The sequence below is a fragment of the Capsicum annuum genome, chromosome 11 (genome assembly GCF_002878395.1).
Source record: "Capsicum annuum cultivar UCD-10X-F1 chromosome 11, UCD10Xv1.1, whole genome shotgun sequence".
In the NCBI taxonomy this organism is placed as follows: Eukaryota; Viridiplantae; Streptophyta; class Magnoliopsida; order Solanales; family Solanaceae; genus Capsicum; species Capsicum annuum.
Window position 1 is genome coordinate 101861293 of NC_061121.1, and position 16392 is coordinate 101877684.

The 16392-nt window shown below is 34.9% G+C and overlaps 1 non-coding gene across 1 annotated transcript; it reads right to left on the minus strand.

The window, feature by feature from the left end:
• Positions 1-12339: 12339 nt before the first annotated feature.
• On the minus strand, positions 12340-12444 carry LOC124889120. Its single transcript, XR_007047736.1, has one exon. It is a non-coding gene; the product is annotated as a small nucleolar RNA R71 (small nucleolar RNA).
• Between the last annotated feature and the right edge of the window lie 3948 nt (positions 12445-16392).

Here is a 16392-nt window from a genome sequence, read left to right on the forward strand (position 1 = left end):
AACTGCCCGATTATGATATTTTAGAAAGTCACTTCAGCAGACTTAGTCGAATTAGAGATGACTGATTTTGATGTTATTCTTAGCATGGATTATCTTTATTTCTTCTATGCTATAGTCGACTACAGAAATAGAATAGTCCAGTTTTAGTTTTCAAATAAACCTATCCTAGAGTGGAAGGGTAGTGTGTCTGGTTTCAGAGGTCATCTTATTTTCTACTTTCGAGCAAGGAAAATAATATCTAAGGGATGTGTCTATCAGCTTGTTCGAGTTAAGGAGATTAGTTCTAAAACTCCCAGCCTTGAATCAGTCCCAGTTGTGCATAAATATTCAGATATTTTTCCTGAAGGTCTTCCAAGTATTTCTCCCGAAAGGGAAATAGACTTCAATATTGATCTTCTTCCAGATACTCAACCTATATCTATTCCGCCATATAGAATGGCACCAGAAGAACTCCAGGAACTAAAAGAATAGTTGAAGGATTTCTTAGATAAGGGATTCATCAGGCCCAATTTTTCCCCATGGGGTGCACCAATCTTATTCATGTGAAAGAAAGATGGTTCTCTCAAAATGTGCATAGACTTCTGCTAACTCAATAAAGTCACAATCAAGAACAAGTATCCACTTCCCAGAAGTGATGAATTGTTTGACAAACTTTAGGGTGCTAGTTACTTCTCCAAGATAGACCTCAGCTTCGGCTATCATCAGCTCAGAGTTAGAGAATATGATATTTAAAAATAGCTTTACAAACGTGGTATGGTCACTTTGAATTCTTAGTCATGTCCTTTAGTCTTACCAATGCCCCAACAGCTTTTATGGACTTGATGAACCATGTGTTCAAGTAGCACTTTGACATGTTCATCATAGTCTTCATAGATGATATTCTGGTCTATTCCCACAGTAAGAGTGATCATGCAGAACATCTCAGAATAGTACTTCAGAATCTCAGAGATCATCAGTTGTTCACCAAATTCAGTAAGTGGAAATTTTGGCTAAGCTCAGTATCATTTCTTGGTCATATTGTCTCCAGTGATGGAATTAGAGTAGATCCTCAAAACACCAAAGTGGTAAAAAACTGGCCACGCCCTATCTCTCCATCAGATATCAAGAGCTTCTTGGGTTTGGATGGGTATTACAGGCAGTTTGTTGAGGGATTTTTTTATTGCATCCCCTATGTCCAGATTAACTCAGAAGAATGTCAAGTTTTAGTGGTCAGATCCTTGAGAGAAGATTTTTTAGGAGTTTAAGACTCGACTCACCTTAGCTCCAGTTCTAGTGTTACTAGATGGTTCAGATGGGTTTGTAGTATGTTGTGATACATCCAGAGTAGGATTAGGATATGTCCTCATGAATCATGGTAAGGTCATAGCCTATACCTCCAGATAACTTAAACCCCATGAGAAAAATTATCCTACTCATGATCTTGAATTAGCAGTCGTAGTATTTGCCTTAAAGATTTGGAGGCATTATCTCTACGGAGTTTATGTAGATGTTTTCACAGATCATAATAGCCTTTAGTATGTCTTTTCTCAGAAAGATCTCAATATTTATCAGAGAAGATGGTTAAAGCTCTTGAAAGATTATGACATGAGTATCCTTTATCATTTGAGTAAGGCCAACGTAGTGGCCGATGCTCTCAATAAACTGTCCATAGGTAGTGTTGCTCATGTTGAGGACAGTAAGAAGAAGTTAGCTCAGGAAATGCATCAACTTTCCAGAGTAGGCGTCTCTTAGTCGATAAAAAAGATAGTGATATATAGGTTCAGAGTAGTTCAGAATCATCTCTAGTATCTGAGGTAAAAGAAAAGAAAGATAGAGATCCCAGCCTTGTTAAGTTGAAAGAGTCAGTCAAGGATCAAAAATTAGAGGTTTTCTCCCAAGGTGTAGATGACTTAAGGCAGCAAATTCTTGCAGAAGTGCATGGTGCGCACTACTCTATTCATCTAGGGGCCACTAAGATGTACCACGACTTGTGGGAAATCTATTGGTGGAGTGACATGAAGAGAGATATTGTAGAGTTTTTGGCTAAGTGCTTTACATATCAATAGGTTAAGATAGAGCATCAGAAGCCTAGTGGTCCTATATAGGAGTTCATTATTCTTACTTAGAAGTGGGAAAAAAGTAAATATAGACTTCATGACGGGTTTGCCTTAAACTCGTCATCAGCATAATTTGGTTTGGGTCATTGTAGACGGGATAACTAAATAAGCTAATTTCCTTCCAGTTCATACCGCATATTCAGTAGAGGATTATGCCAAACTCTACATCAGAGAGTTGTCAGATTTCACGGTGTTTTTCTATATATTATCTTAAACAGAGGTACCCAGTTCACCTCTCACTTTTGGAAAGCATTCCAAAAGGGTCTTGGTACCTAAGTCTATCTCAGTACAGCCTTTCATTCTTAGACAGATGGTTAAACAAAAAGGACCATTCAGACTCTAGAAGATATGTTAAGGGCATGTGCAATTGATTTCAAGGGAAGTTGGGATGACCACTTGCCCTTGATTGAGTTTGTATACAATAATAACTATCATTCTAGTATTCAGATGGCTCCATTCGAAGCTCTCTATGATAGGAAATGCAGATCTCCAATTGGGTGGTTTGAAGTTAGTGAGGCTTCAATCATAGGGCCTGACTTAGTATTTGATGCCTTAGAGAAAGTACAGTTAATCATAGAAAGACTTTGGGCTGCTCAGAGCCGGTAGAAGTATTATGCAGATATTCATAGAAAATATCTCGAGTTTGAGATTGGTGACTATGTCTATCTAAAGATATCTTTCATGAAAGGAGTGAAGAGGTTCGGAAAGAAGGGAAAGCTCAGTCCCCAATATGTTGGTCCCTTCAAGATACTCAATTATTTTGGCAAGGTAGTTTATGAGCTTGAGTTGCCTTCAGATCTAGCCTCAGTTCATCCAGTCATCCAAGTCTCTTTGCTCAAGAAGTGCATAGGTGAACCAGCAGTTGTAGTCCCTATTCATAGCATAGATGTTCAGAACAACCTTTCTTATGAAGAGATTCCAGTTGAAATCCTAGACTATCAGATTCATAGACTGAGGAACAAAGAAGTCCCTCTAGTCAAAGTTCTTTGGCGAAATCATTTCGTTGGGGGAGCTACTTGGGAAGCAAAAGTATACATGCATACCAAGTATCCTCACCTGTTCTCCACCAACTCATATCAAGATCAAGGTAACAATTCTCCTTAAGCTTTTCATCTTCATGTCCAGTATTCATTACAAACTTGATATCTAGTTTTATGCTCATGTTCCCATTAAAAACTTGGTATCAAGTGCCATTGCATATTCAGTCATGCATTCATGTATTAGTTTAGTTATATAATATTGCACTAGATATGAATTCTTATTTCAAGAAACTTAGCTCATCAGAATACTCGGTTATGCATTCATGAATTAGTTATACATACATCAGATATGCATGTTCAGTATGATATGTTCAACTTATCAGTCACGTCAGTCATGAAATCATGCTTCAATTGTTCATGCTTAGTATTCACGTCAGTTGTTTTTTCTCCCCTCTCAGTTAGTTTTATTCGAGGATGAATGTTCCCAAGGGGGAGATATTGTAAGACCCCCAAAAATCTTACTTTGATAATCAGCTCTTTTAGCTCCTAAAATCTCTTTGGAAGGTTCAACACTTAGAATATTTAAGCTAGGTGTTAAACACTTAGTCTCATTTTAATCCTTTGAACTTTGGGGATTTAGTTTATGACTGTCCCGACCTCTGTTTTCCAATTTTCAAGTTGTGTTGCGATGGTCCAAGTCCGTAGTATATTTTAGGTGATTTTTGGAATTTTTAAAATCCATTTAGGGTACGTTTGGAGTTCAAACAAATAGCTAAAGGCTATAAGGGGGCGCCGCCCAGCTTATAGCCTTGGCCCCGTCCCTCAATAGCAAGGCGACGTCCAACTGCAAAAGGCTCAAGGAAAGGCGCCACCTTGCTAAAGCTTTTGTGCCCAGTTTTTCAGCACTCCACCTCCGTGCTTTGAGGGGTAATATGGTCATTTTCCCACCCTTATATATATCAAAAACACAAAATTTAGCCCTCAAAACACCAAAATATACTTCTTTTCATCAATTTCTCTCAAGAACAAGAGCAAGGGTTTTAATTTAAAGACTTAAATCCAAGAGATTTCATCGTAGATCATTAAGGAACTTTCATCTAAGGTATGTGTTGTGTTGATTCATGGACTCCTTTCATCCACAAATCTCAAGAACCCTATTTTAAACTATATATATATATATATATATCATGATATTCATGTTATGACTTGATTGTTGATCATGTTTATGTATTCCATGATTCCAAGATAGGACCTTTATGCCTTTCTATGAAACTAGGATCGCATGTTAGTTGATATATATATGAATTTTGGGTGGTTTGAATTTTTAAATTAATGAATATACCTATGCCATAAAGTGTGCATGTAAGGTGTTTGATAAAATGCCTAAGAGACTAGAAATCATGTTTTCATGACTTAATAGGACCTAAATGACAAGTCCATGCTCTATCCCTTATCATTTAACATGAATTCTATGCTATTGTTGCGTATTGTTGTTTTGAAATGGAATTCTCATGACTACAGACTACAGTGTTTTCAGACAACTTATTTCAGTCTTGTTTTGGGTATTTTATACCACACCTAGATGTTATATCTTTATTAGATTTTATGTCACTATTTTTAATCTTATGGCCCTTCAGTTCATGCTTCCACATTTTATAGTATATTATGTAGTATACAGGTACATATATCATTCATGGGTTAGCTTGTGGTCGTTCGAGGTCATGAGCACCGTGTAGCATTCTAGGTACCAGATTTGGGGGGTTACACTATATTTTTTATTATTATTATGGTTAGTTCGTGATGGGTTGATTATTGCACTGGTATTGAGATTCGAGGTATGATTCTGAGTCCTTTCTTTATGGTTGCTTTATTATGAATAATTATCTCATGTATAGATGTATGGACTAGTGGTCTTGATTATTTTAGTACTACTTCCTACTATGATTAGGAGGACTTAAGATGCTAGTATTACTACTTTAGGTTGTACCTTTGGTTTAACCTTGTTTATGTACATACAGTTATATATGTAGTTATGGTATTACCATATAACGCTCCCTTTCTTCATGAGTTCATGTGGTATATTAATTCCTTGGCCTTGTATACTTTTATATTTCCTTCATCTGCTCTTTATTTGTATTTGGGCCAAAGATATACAGTATAGTTCTTAGGTTCCTGAGTATGGTGAGAATAGGATAGTTTATCCTTATTGCCTCCTTAGCTTTACTATGTTAGTTTCCAAGATATTTGAGCGTAGTTTACATTATTGTTTTCATTTTATATATATTTGAATTATTTTTAGAGCTTAGTCGGCAGTTTCCTACTGAGTACCACATGTTTGTTACTCATACTATACTTTTACAACCTGCAGATCATAGTATAGGTTCTCACTATTATTGTGTGCATCGTGCAGAGAAGCTATGGTTTGGTAACATAGGGTGAGTTCCTAGCGTTTGGAGTATTGCTATTCTCCCTCCTATGTACCAGACTAATCTCTATGTTGTATTCAATTATGGTTTGTATCAGTATATTCATTAAGTAATTCATTTTGTAATCTCAACACATTAGAAGCTTTTTTACCTATTCCACCAGGTTTTAGGGCTATCTTGTGTAATTTAGTATTTTTAGTATATTTAGTTCTGCATTATTCCTTCATTTCTCTTGGTAGTCTGTTACTAGTAGTTTAGGACTACATATTGGCTTATCTACTTGATGATTATCGTAGGTTCCATCATGACATAAGAAATCAAGTCATGACAATTATCTTGCTTCTCCTTCACTTCAACACTGTGGGATGAGTTAGCCATTGCGTGACCAATCACTCCTCCATATTTGGATTCCAACATGAGGACTCCTAATTAGAAATTCGATGAATTTCCTTTACCAAACCTCACTTTTCCTTCTTGACATGAGAAAGACTCCCCACGGACAACCTGCTACCTTCTGAGAGCATCAATAATGACATTAGATTTACCTAGATAATAGTCAAGCTTATGTCACAATCTTTTAACAACTCGATCCACAACCATTGCCTAAGATTTAGCTCCTTTTACGTGAACACATACTATCGACTCTTGTGATCAGTGAAGATATCCATGTGCACCTCATACAAATATTGATTCCAAATTTTGAGTGCGAAGACCACAACCGCTAAGTCAAGATTGTGGGTAGGGCAATTTTTCTTATGTACCTTAAGTTGCTTGGAAGCATAGGACAATTTTTCCATGCTACATAAGTACAAAACCAAGTCCCACTCATGATACGTCACAATATACTACAACTCATTTAGTACCTCAAAAAGCATGAAATAGGGGCAGAAGTTAGCCGATCCTTTAGTTTTTCAAAGTTTCCCTCATACATATCATACCACAGAAATTTTATATTTTTCTGAGTCAACCTTATTAATGGAACAGTTATAGAAGAAAAACTCTTCATGAACCTTCTGTAATACCCTACCCATCCCAAGAAACTCCTAATATTAGTTGGAGTTATGGGCCAAGGACACTTCTTCCAATCTCACTCTTTTGGGGGTCAACTTTAATGCCCTCAAAAGAAACAATATGATCGAGAAATGTCACAGGTCCAAAAATTGCTTAAACACCATATCCATAAGATCCATGAGGGTTGCAAGGTGTTAGTTAAACCAAAGGACATGACCAAGAATTCAAAATAGCCATATCAAGATTTGATAGTAGTCTTGGAAATATCAGCTTCCCTAACATTTAACTAATTTTAACTTAAATGAAGATCTATCTTGGAGAAACATTAAGCACCCTAAAGCTGGTAAAAAAGGTCAAAACTCTGAGAAGAGGATATTTTTTTCACTATAACCTTATTCAACTAATGATAATCTATTCACATACGAAGAGACCCATCATTCTTGTGCATGGAAATTCTAAAATCACCCAATAAGAGACACTAGGGTAGATCAAACCTTTATTAAGAATGTCTTCAATTGATGTTACAAGACTTTTAACTCCGTAAGAGCCATTCTATATGGTGAGATGGAAATTTAATGAGTTTCTAGTATAGATCAATACCAAAATCTATTTCTCTGTCAGGAGGTATCCTAGGAAGATCTTTGAGAAAGACTTCAGGGAATTCATTAACTATAATAACAGACTGGAGTGAGGGACTTTCAACCCTAAAATCCTTAACCCAATCTAAACAGTACCAACAAACTTTAGACACTATTTTTTGTCCTAAGGTAAGAGATGAACTTTCCATTTGGTACCAAAGTACTACCCTCCCATTCTATAACTCATTCATTTGGAAACTGAAAAGTGATTTTTTTGGTTCTATAGTCCACAGAAGCATAAGAAGAGTGGATTTAATCCATCCTTAACATAACATCAAAATCTACCATAATAGGCTCTTCCAAATCCACCACTATATCATGATGAAAAATAGACAATACACAATTTTTATAGACCCTCTTAGCAACAATAGACTCACCAATCAAGGTAGAAACTGAGAAGGGTTTAGAAATATTTTTGACACTAAAAGCAAAATTTACAACCACATAAGGGGTTACATATGATAGAGTTGAACCAGGGTCAATTAGCATATAAATATATCAGGATAAAATCCATAGCATACCCATGAAAACATATGGTGAGACCACTAAATTATGTAGCATAGATAGAGCATACAGACAGTTGTGATCCCCACCCATACCAATAGAAGTCCTCTTTGCAGCTAGGATAGAAGAAGTAGTAGCTTGGGCCTTATTGCCCCTGAAAGTTCCCCTTACCGCGGGGCACTCTCTCTAAATATAACTGATCCAATCTGAACCATAGCACACACTACTCCTAAATTGGCATTTTACATGGTGATCTTTTCCACAAGTGTTGTAGGAATGATATGATCTATAGGACTGAGCTAGATAATATTGTGATAGATTACCCTGCATCCTGGGGCCATGGATAGGCTAAACTCACTGATCACCCTAAGTCTTAGGGGATGGTGAACTAGTTTAGGAATGGGCGCTACCCCAAGATATCTTTTGGACCAATGCCTACCTTTTTACACTACGATGCTGACTCATACCCTAATTTGTATGCTTAGCCTTTTCTTAAACACCTGAGGATCATCCTCAACTTTGGTTCTCGTAAAAGCTAGTGGTTTTAGTTGTATGAACAAACCGACCTGAGTAATGTTTGAGGAATCCATAATAGATCCAGCATTACCTCAATAATAGATTATGATGACATAATCATTGAATTATCTGGATGGTTTATCTAAATTCATCAATAGAAATTTTTCCCTAAGGGGCCTAGGTATGGGGTGTACCAGTCCTATGAACTCGCAGAGGAAAAGTTGAGGTTGGTGGAACTCTAGTAGAAGTAGTGGAATTGGAAGTATGGGTTCCATTATAGGTTGCATCCCATGAGTAGAATGAGCCTTTTTATCATTCACACCAATGGGGATGAAGGTCCCAGTTGAAGCCCTTTGTATGTTGGTTCTTCTTTGAGGAATGCTATGAAATATGGGAAAACTTAAGAGTTAAAAGTATTTAATCAAATTAGACTCTCTAGCATAAACTAGAACTCGAAGAAAGGGAAACAATCCAAAAAATTTCTTGTAGCCTCCTTTTTATAGGTGTGGCACGCTACACACCCATAAATAGGACTCTACTCGACATGAATTTGTAGATACCTTAGCACCCTAAACCATGCTCTTATATCCAGTTTGATATGACCCGAGCCTAGGCCTTAGCCGTGAAAGGCATTCCAAGCCTCTGGAGGCCTAAGAAGACCCCTTAACATTTCATCATAAGCATAAATACTCTCAAGTTTGTGTAAATATAGACCCAAACAAAGTTATTAAATTTAGATAAAATAATAATGCCAAACGCAGAATGTATGACTAAAAACCTTTTGACTAAACCAGTCTATGAAGCCTCTAACATAAGAAAATTCATCTAAGCTAGGACAAGGCCCTAACGATACCCTCAACTGAATATTATTGAGACTAAAATAAACTGCCTTTCAAAAGATCAAGGGCTCACCAACTTTGATTCTACCCTATGAAATACCAATGCTACACCAACCCACGAGAGAGACCTTCCGAACTTTATTATGAAATGATGAAGCTGCACGAGGATGGTTAATATGTAAAATATATTGGAATGTAGAACAACCAAAGATAAAATATGCTTGATAAAAAATTGTCATGAGAAAAGAAGTCAAATCACAGGGAAATAAATAACAACTTCAATTAACAACTTAATACAATAAATCAAATCTTTACTTTAGTCTTGATATAGATGATATACACGATATCTCTCTAAACACCATGGGCTATGTGGGTCCAACTTTAAATCATCGACCAAGCCCCTAATCAAAGTTTGCAGCAGGCATTGGATTCTCTTTTCTCTAATATACAAAAGTACGAAGCAAGTATATAACGATTATCTATATTTTAGGATATAATCCACCACATATAAACAAAATATGGTTTCAGAAAATGAGCCTTTTGGACCCATGTCTTCTTAATTAACCATCTAAGTCTCTTTAAGCCCATATTTAGACTCTTTAAAATAGTATTCATTCTTAAAGAACATCTCTTTCTCTTAAGGAAATTCTCTTGTTTGGTATTGTCATACCAAGACTTGTAAGTCAAATAATCCATTTATCTTCTTTTTAGCCTTTTTCAAACATTATATTATTGACAACAAAAGATAATTTAAGGATCAAATCAAAATTATCTTTCAAAATTAGTGCAAGGGTTTAGACAAAATATCTCTCATTCAAGAGTTTTAGAAAGCTTTAAGGCGTAATCATCTCTTTCAGGTATTCAGGTAATTTACGAGAGAAACAAATGCATATTTATAATAAAAATAATACTCTCCAAATCCATTAACATAAGTAAAGAATAGTTTGATAAAGAAACAATTCAAAACTTTTTCCTCAATCATAAAATAACCCACAACCTTAGCTAAATCCATAGTTTTTGGCATAAATGGGGATTTGGGGGAATGCTCATGAAATTAGATAAAAACCTATGATTTATACATAATTAAGAGTGTAGAATAATATATTTTCAAACCTAATATAATTTGAGTCTTCCTACTTACCTATTATCAAAAAAGTTTGAGCAAAGCTTGACCCTTTGAGCTTAGAATCTTGAACCTTAGTAATTTTTGTTTCTAGGAATTTTAGAGAGTAGTGGGTTATGTTTCTAAGGGATGGAAAACATATTAAGGGGCTTGGTGTCATTTAGTATACGTGGAGGATGATTTTTAATAAAGGAAAGGACCAAAAAGCCCTTAAAATTATGAAATAAAATGAACTCCGATCAGGAAAGGGGGTTGCGTGGCATGGGGCCATAACAGAACCAATCAAGTGGCTCCTCTAGAGTTGCGACATGAAGTCGATGGCTAGGTATTGACATCCCTAGTCCAATGGATGACCTCTTTCCGATGCTAGAACCTCATTTGACGTACCCAAACCCATTCCAAGTGACTCATAATCAATATAAGGGTCATATAGGCTCATTTTAGGCACTAATAATGCATGAAAACATACTGGGACATTACAATAACTCATAATCACTACAAGTAAATAATAAGAAGGGGAAGAATGGTCAACACATAAAAAACTATAAAAATCATTCGAGGGTTACTACAGTTTCAATGCTTGAATGGTCAAAATATGAAGTATGAGCACCTGAGACTGGTATGATTTAGAGGATGCTTATACCCAATTAGTTAACTTTTCCCTTGTCTCATCTGACTTGGGGAATTATCTTAGGTATTTTTAAATATATAAATACCTACATTAGTTATTTTTAGAGGAAGATGGCCATAGTAAGAGCATAGAGCAAGACAAACGTCTCAAATATTCTAGGATTACTTCTTAACTCTTTACTTAGCATTATTTCTTGTTCTTTACCTAAATTCTTCATTTGTAACAAGATTGTGAGTGGCTAAAAGGCCTCTATCTAGGGTTATAGCCATAATATAAACGTAATATTTGTTGTATAGATTGTTATTTATAGATTTCTATCATCCATGTTTTGTTCTCTTAATATTATACTTACTATTCTATTGCTTTGCAACCAATTGAATAAACAGATAATTCATAGTGGAACTCATGGGTTGAAAAGTAGGAATTGAACATGATTTAAGAGGAGAACAGTGCATCTGCAAAAAAATTAGTTGCTAGGATAGAAACATACATACTTGGCCCTTCTTGTCTTAAATACAGGAATAAATATACATGCATTTTAATTAGTTCAACTATCCCCGCTTCACAATGTAGTTAGATGAGTTGAGGATCGAGATGCAATGACCATAATATCAACTCTGTGAGACAAAAATGGTGGATTTCTTAATAAGACTTCCTAATAATACTTATTAGACAAATATATGATGGAACTACACATGCGCTACCCTTAGTCTTAAGAACTTTACGAATAACTCTTGTAATTTAATCACTTTACTTTATTAATTAAGTAGAATCAATAATCAAACAAACAAACTCTCCTTTGAATTGGAAACAATTTTTTCTAGTAACTTTAATAGAATAAATTAAGAGATAGTAAAAAGAAGGTTCCTATGGATCGACAAGACCAATTGATTGACATCACCTATCACTTTAGAGATCGCATACACTTGCGTGCATATTTGAAACAGAACAAGTTTTTTTACGTTGTTGCTAGGGACTTTAAATTAGTGACAAACTTAAAATTATTTCTATTAGTTTTGTTTTTATAGGTGTTAATGACTTGATTTTATCTGTATTATTATAGGTTACATGTTTAAGCAAAGTTTGACAACAAAAACCTCTCCAAAATAAAAAAGATCCTTAGTCTGTTTCATCTGGAACCTAAAAGACTTTTCCATTATAAGTTAATAGATCAAGCAGTGTTGAAAGAATAGAGCAACTAGTTGTGGATAATAATAGTAGATGGCCTAATAGTAGTAGTAGAAAACCCACCACCAACTCTGGTGGTAGTTCATATAGTAGTGGTCCTAAACTAGGAGCTAAAATAAAATATGGTGTAGCTTTTATTCTCAAGCAACCAGTTTATAGGTCTATTACATGATGATCTACAGGTGCACCTCAAAATTTCTTAGAGATTATAGATACATACATTATAAAGGATGTCTTATTCAACTATATGAGACTACACTGTTCCTATTCTCACAATTAAAGGAGGCCAAGTGGTGGCTAAAAGTTGAACAACCAAATTTTATCACTTCATATCTTGATTTATATTAGAAATTTATTGCAAGGCTCTCTCCATCTTGTAAGACAGCCAAATTAAGAAATAAGAATTTGGTTTTAAGCAAAAAGAAAGTGAAGGCTTACCCAAGAATGTGAACTTTTCAAGATATTACTACTTTATTGTCCTCATCATTGATAGACTTAAGATGTTCTTGCACATGATTATCTTGAAAGTATGGATATTCATTTTAAGATTTTTGTTGATTCAGCTATAGGTGGAAAAGCACTAGAGATAACTTTTGGTATGTTAGTATTTTTACTAAAGATGTTTGTAGCTAGCAATCTGAAGTGAATCGATGATTCTAATAGAAGTGTAGTAAAATAAGCTATAAGGATATTAGAGATTGATAGGATGAGAGAAAATTACCAAACTCACTAAAAAGTTGGGAAAACTTTCTATGCACATCTAGCCTCCTCAGTAAGATGGTTCTTTCGGTGTACCTTTACAGACGCAATCTCTTTTGACCTCAACTTATGGACCTTCTATATAAGATAGCCATAATTTCCTCTTCAGATGACAAATTCTCATCAAATAGGACTGAATATAAGTGAATAATATAATTTTACCATTAAAAGAACCCATAACCAATTTACATAAATTTCAACTACTTAAATAATTTTTTAAAGAAGACTCCTATTCATTGAGCAATAAAAGTATTTCTATCCAAAGAAAGGATGGTTCTGAGATGAAACCACCAGAGACATACTCACAGGCGGTCTTTCTTGCTACCATAAAAAAGAAAGGTGTCACGACCTAGAACTTAAGGTCATGATGGAAACTACCCTGATCCAACCTTAGTAAGTAAGCTAAAAGTCCAAAATAGATATGGAACACAAAAAAGAGAAGAAATGAAGTAATATAAGACTATTAGAATGAAGTATGGCCATAATAATCATAAAATCCAAAATACATAAATAAGATATGAGTGAACCCCAAAACCTGGTATCATAAGTATAAAGAGAATCTAAGACAATAATAAACATTGACAATACATCACTATCTAGAAATACAAATAAAGAGATAAAGGATAGACGAAGGTTGTAACAAGGCTTCCAATGGGCAGCTCACCAGTACTTTAAATCTAATCTTAGAGCACAAATCAGCTAGATTAGGTCATACTGATACTGGGATCTACACTAAAAGGGTACATAAGTAGGAGTGAGTATGATCTGCTTGTATTCGGTTGGTATTATAGGCTAACTAAGAAAAGCTAAATACTGAATAAGTAAGGAATACTGTGATCTCCCGCATACATAAGTTACCCATAGGGTTTCAAACCATATATCGTAATAATTTTATTAGTATAATACCTATACAAGAATAGCTACACATACATATATAAGACATAGATAAATATGTGATAACAAACACATAAATAGAAGTGTAAATAATGCAATGCAATACAAGTATGGTGAGAAGATTATGAAGTAAGCCATCACATGGTAGCTAGCTATGTATACTCTTTATGAGCATAAGCTTTCAGGACAAGATTCATGGTAATAAAATGCACTCTTTGATAGACCACTTAACATTTTATCACTAATCACCCCCAACTCCGAATCATTAAACTGATGAGCTTGAATCTGCTTCATCAATGAATATCTACCCCAATAAAGGTCAATCAGGTATCAAAATATCAGACCTAACCAACTTTTTAACAAAAGCATGAATGTCTAAGGCTACTCCTTTACTATTAGATAAGCAAAACTCCCTATACTCACTACCTTCTGAATCAATGCATCGAATACCTTACTAGCCTTGCTCAGATGATAAAGAATAATGAGATTATAATCCTTTAAGTAAATCTAATCATTGATGTATCTCATAGTATGATCTTTCTAAGTGAAGAAGTATTGAAGGCTATGATGATAGAATAAAATCTTATAATGAACTCTATACGAGTAGTGTCACCATAATTTAAATGCAAATACAATTGTGACTAACTCTAAATCATCTATAAGGGAGTTTTGCTCATGAGGCTTCAACTGTTGATAAAAATAATCAACCATCTTACCTTTATGCATAACATACTACCTATGAAAACTCTAAAAGTATCGCAAACTATGGTAAAACCCACATCCTTCTTAGGAAAGGTCAAAATAAGAGCCAAAGTCAATAACTCCTTGAGCATTTGAAAGCTCTCTTCATAAGCATTCATCTACTAAAAAAATCTTCTTCTGAGTTAACTTGGATAAAAGAGATGCAGTAGAAGAGATACCCTATGCAAAGCATAGGTAATAGCCCATGAACCTGATAAAACTTTGGATCTCAGTAGGAGAAATAGGTGTATCCAATCGTGAACCTTCGCTACTTTGGTCATATCTACCATAATACTATCCTTGGACATAATTTGACTCAAGAAAGAAATAGAATCCAACCAAAAATCACACTTGGAGAACTTGGCATATAATTTATTATTTCACAATCTCTAAAGTACGGTCCATAAATGTCGTACATAGCCATCCTCATTCTTGGAAGAAACTAAGATATCATTGATGAACACAATCACAAAAGAATCAAGATAAGTCTAGAATACCATCTACATCAACTCTTTAAATACTGCCAGGGCATTAGTCAACCCAAAAGACATAACCAAAAACTCATAATGGTCATATCACATCTTAAAAGTTGTCTTTGCAACATCCAAAGCTCTAATCTACAACTTATGATAATTAAATCTCAAATCGATCTTAAAAAATATAGAAGCACCCTGTAGATGATCAAAGAAGACATCTATGTAACAAAGAGTATACTTGTTCTTGACAATCACCTTATTTATTTACCGATGATCAATACGCATGCTCATGGATTCATCTTTTTTCTTCACATATAAGACATAAGCATCAGAAGAAGACACACTCGATCTAATGAAATATTTATTCCATAAATCCTATAATTGCTCCTTTATTTTCTTTATATTTGTTGGGGCCATCCTATAAAGAGGAATAGAAATGCAGCTTTGTTCCCAGCGATAAAATAAATATTTTGGTCCAAAGAAATATGAGGTAAGTCCATAGAAAACACACCCGTAAATTCTCTAACTACTCACATGGAATCCAAAGGAGCCAGTGAAGCAATGCTTGTATCAACAATATAGTTCAAATAGGAAAGACATCCTTTTCCTACTATGTGATGAGCATATAGAAAAGATATCTCTCTTCAAACATGAGCTTGAAGCATCCTTTAATTCTATCCTTAGAATACTTGAGTAAACTAAAGTCACAATTTTGGAAAAACAATCCAAAATTACATGATACGGACTATATCTACAAAACCCTCAAAATAAACCATACTGAGGTTAGTCAAGAACACCCAAATATTACTCCTCTAAAAGGTAATGACATAAGATCGGTACATGTAATCTATGACTAATGAATTGCCTACAAGGGTAGATACATGAATAGGCATAGAAATGGACTCAAACATTACATCATACCAGTTATAAGATATGTAGTCACATAAGAGAATGTATAACCACTGAAAAATAGTATTGTAGCTGGATAATAGCAATATAAGATGATACATATAATCAGAACATCAGAGGACTCTACCTTTGGTCTCCTAGAAAAAGCTTAGCACTGGCCAAATCCACCACCAAACTGAGTGACTCCCCATACAAAACTATGAGCTCCCTAAGATCCACTACTATTGACCTGTACAACACCTTTAACTACTTGACACTAATTCTGACTAAGCTAAAGTTGAGATCCCTTCTAGGAAGAACCAATCACATGTCGAGGACAATCCTTCTTGAAGTTTCCATACACAACATACACAAAACACCCTCTACTAGAAATATTATGCTAAGAAGGCCCAGAAGGACCAAAATACTGCCATAACCTATGTAATGCCCCTCCAGGTCATTTTCTACATTTGGACACAATATTACCATTTAGAGATTTTCTATAGATGCCCCAAGTCATTTGTGACTTATTAAGCTGACAATTTAGCTACCAAAAAGTTTGTTTGGGTTTTAGAACTAATTTTCTATTTTGAAGTCTTCGCTGGAAAGGATTGTCCATTGGGCATAAACTTCAAATTAATGACCTCGTATGCTAATTCAAACAGTTCCATTATCTTGGAGC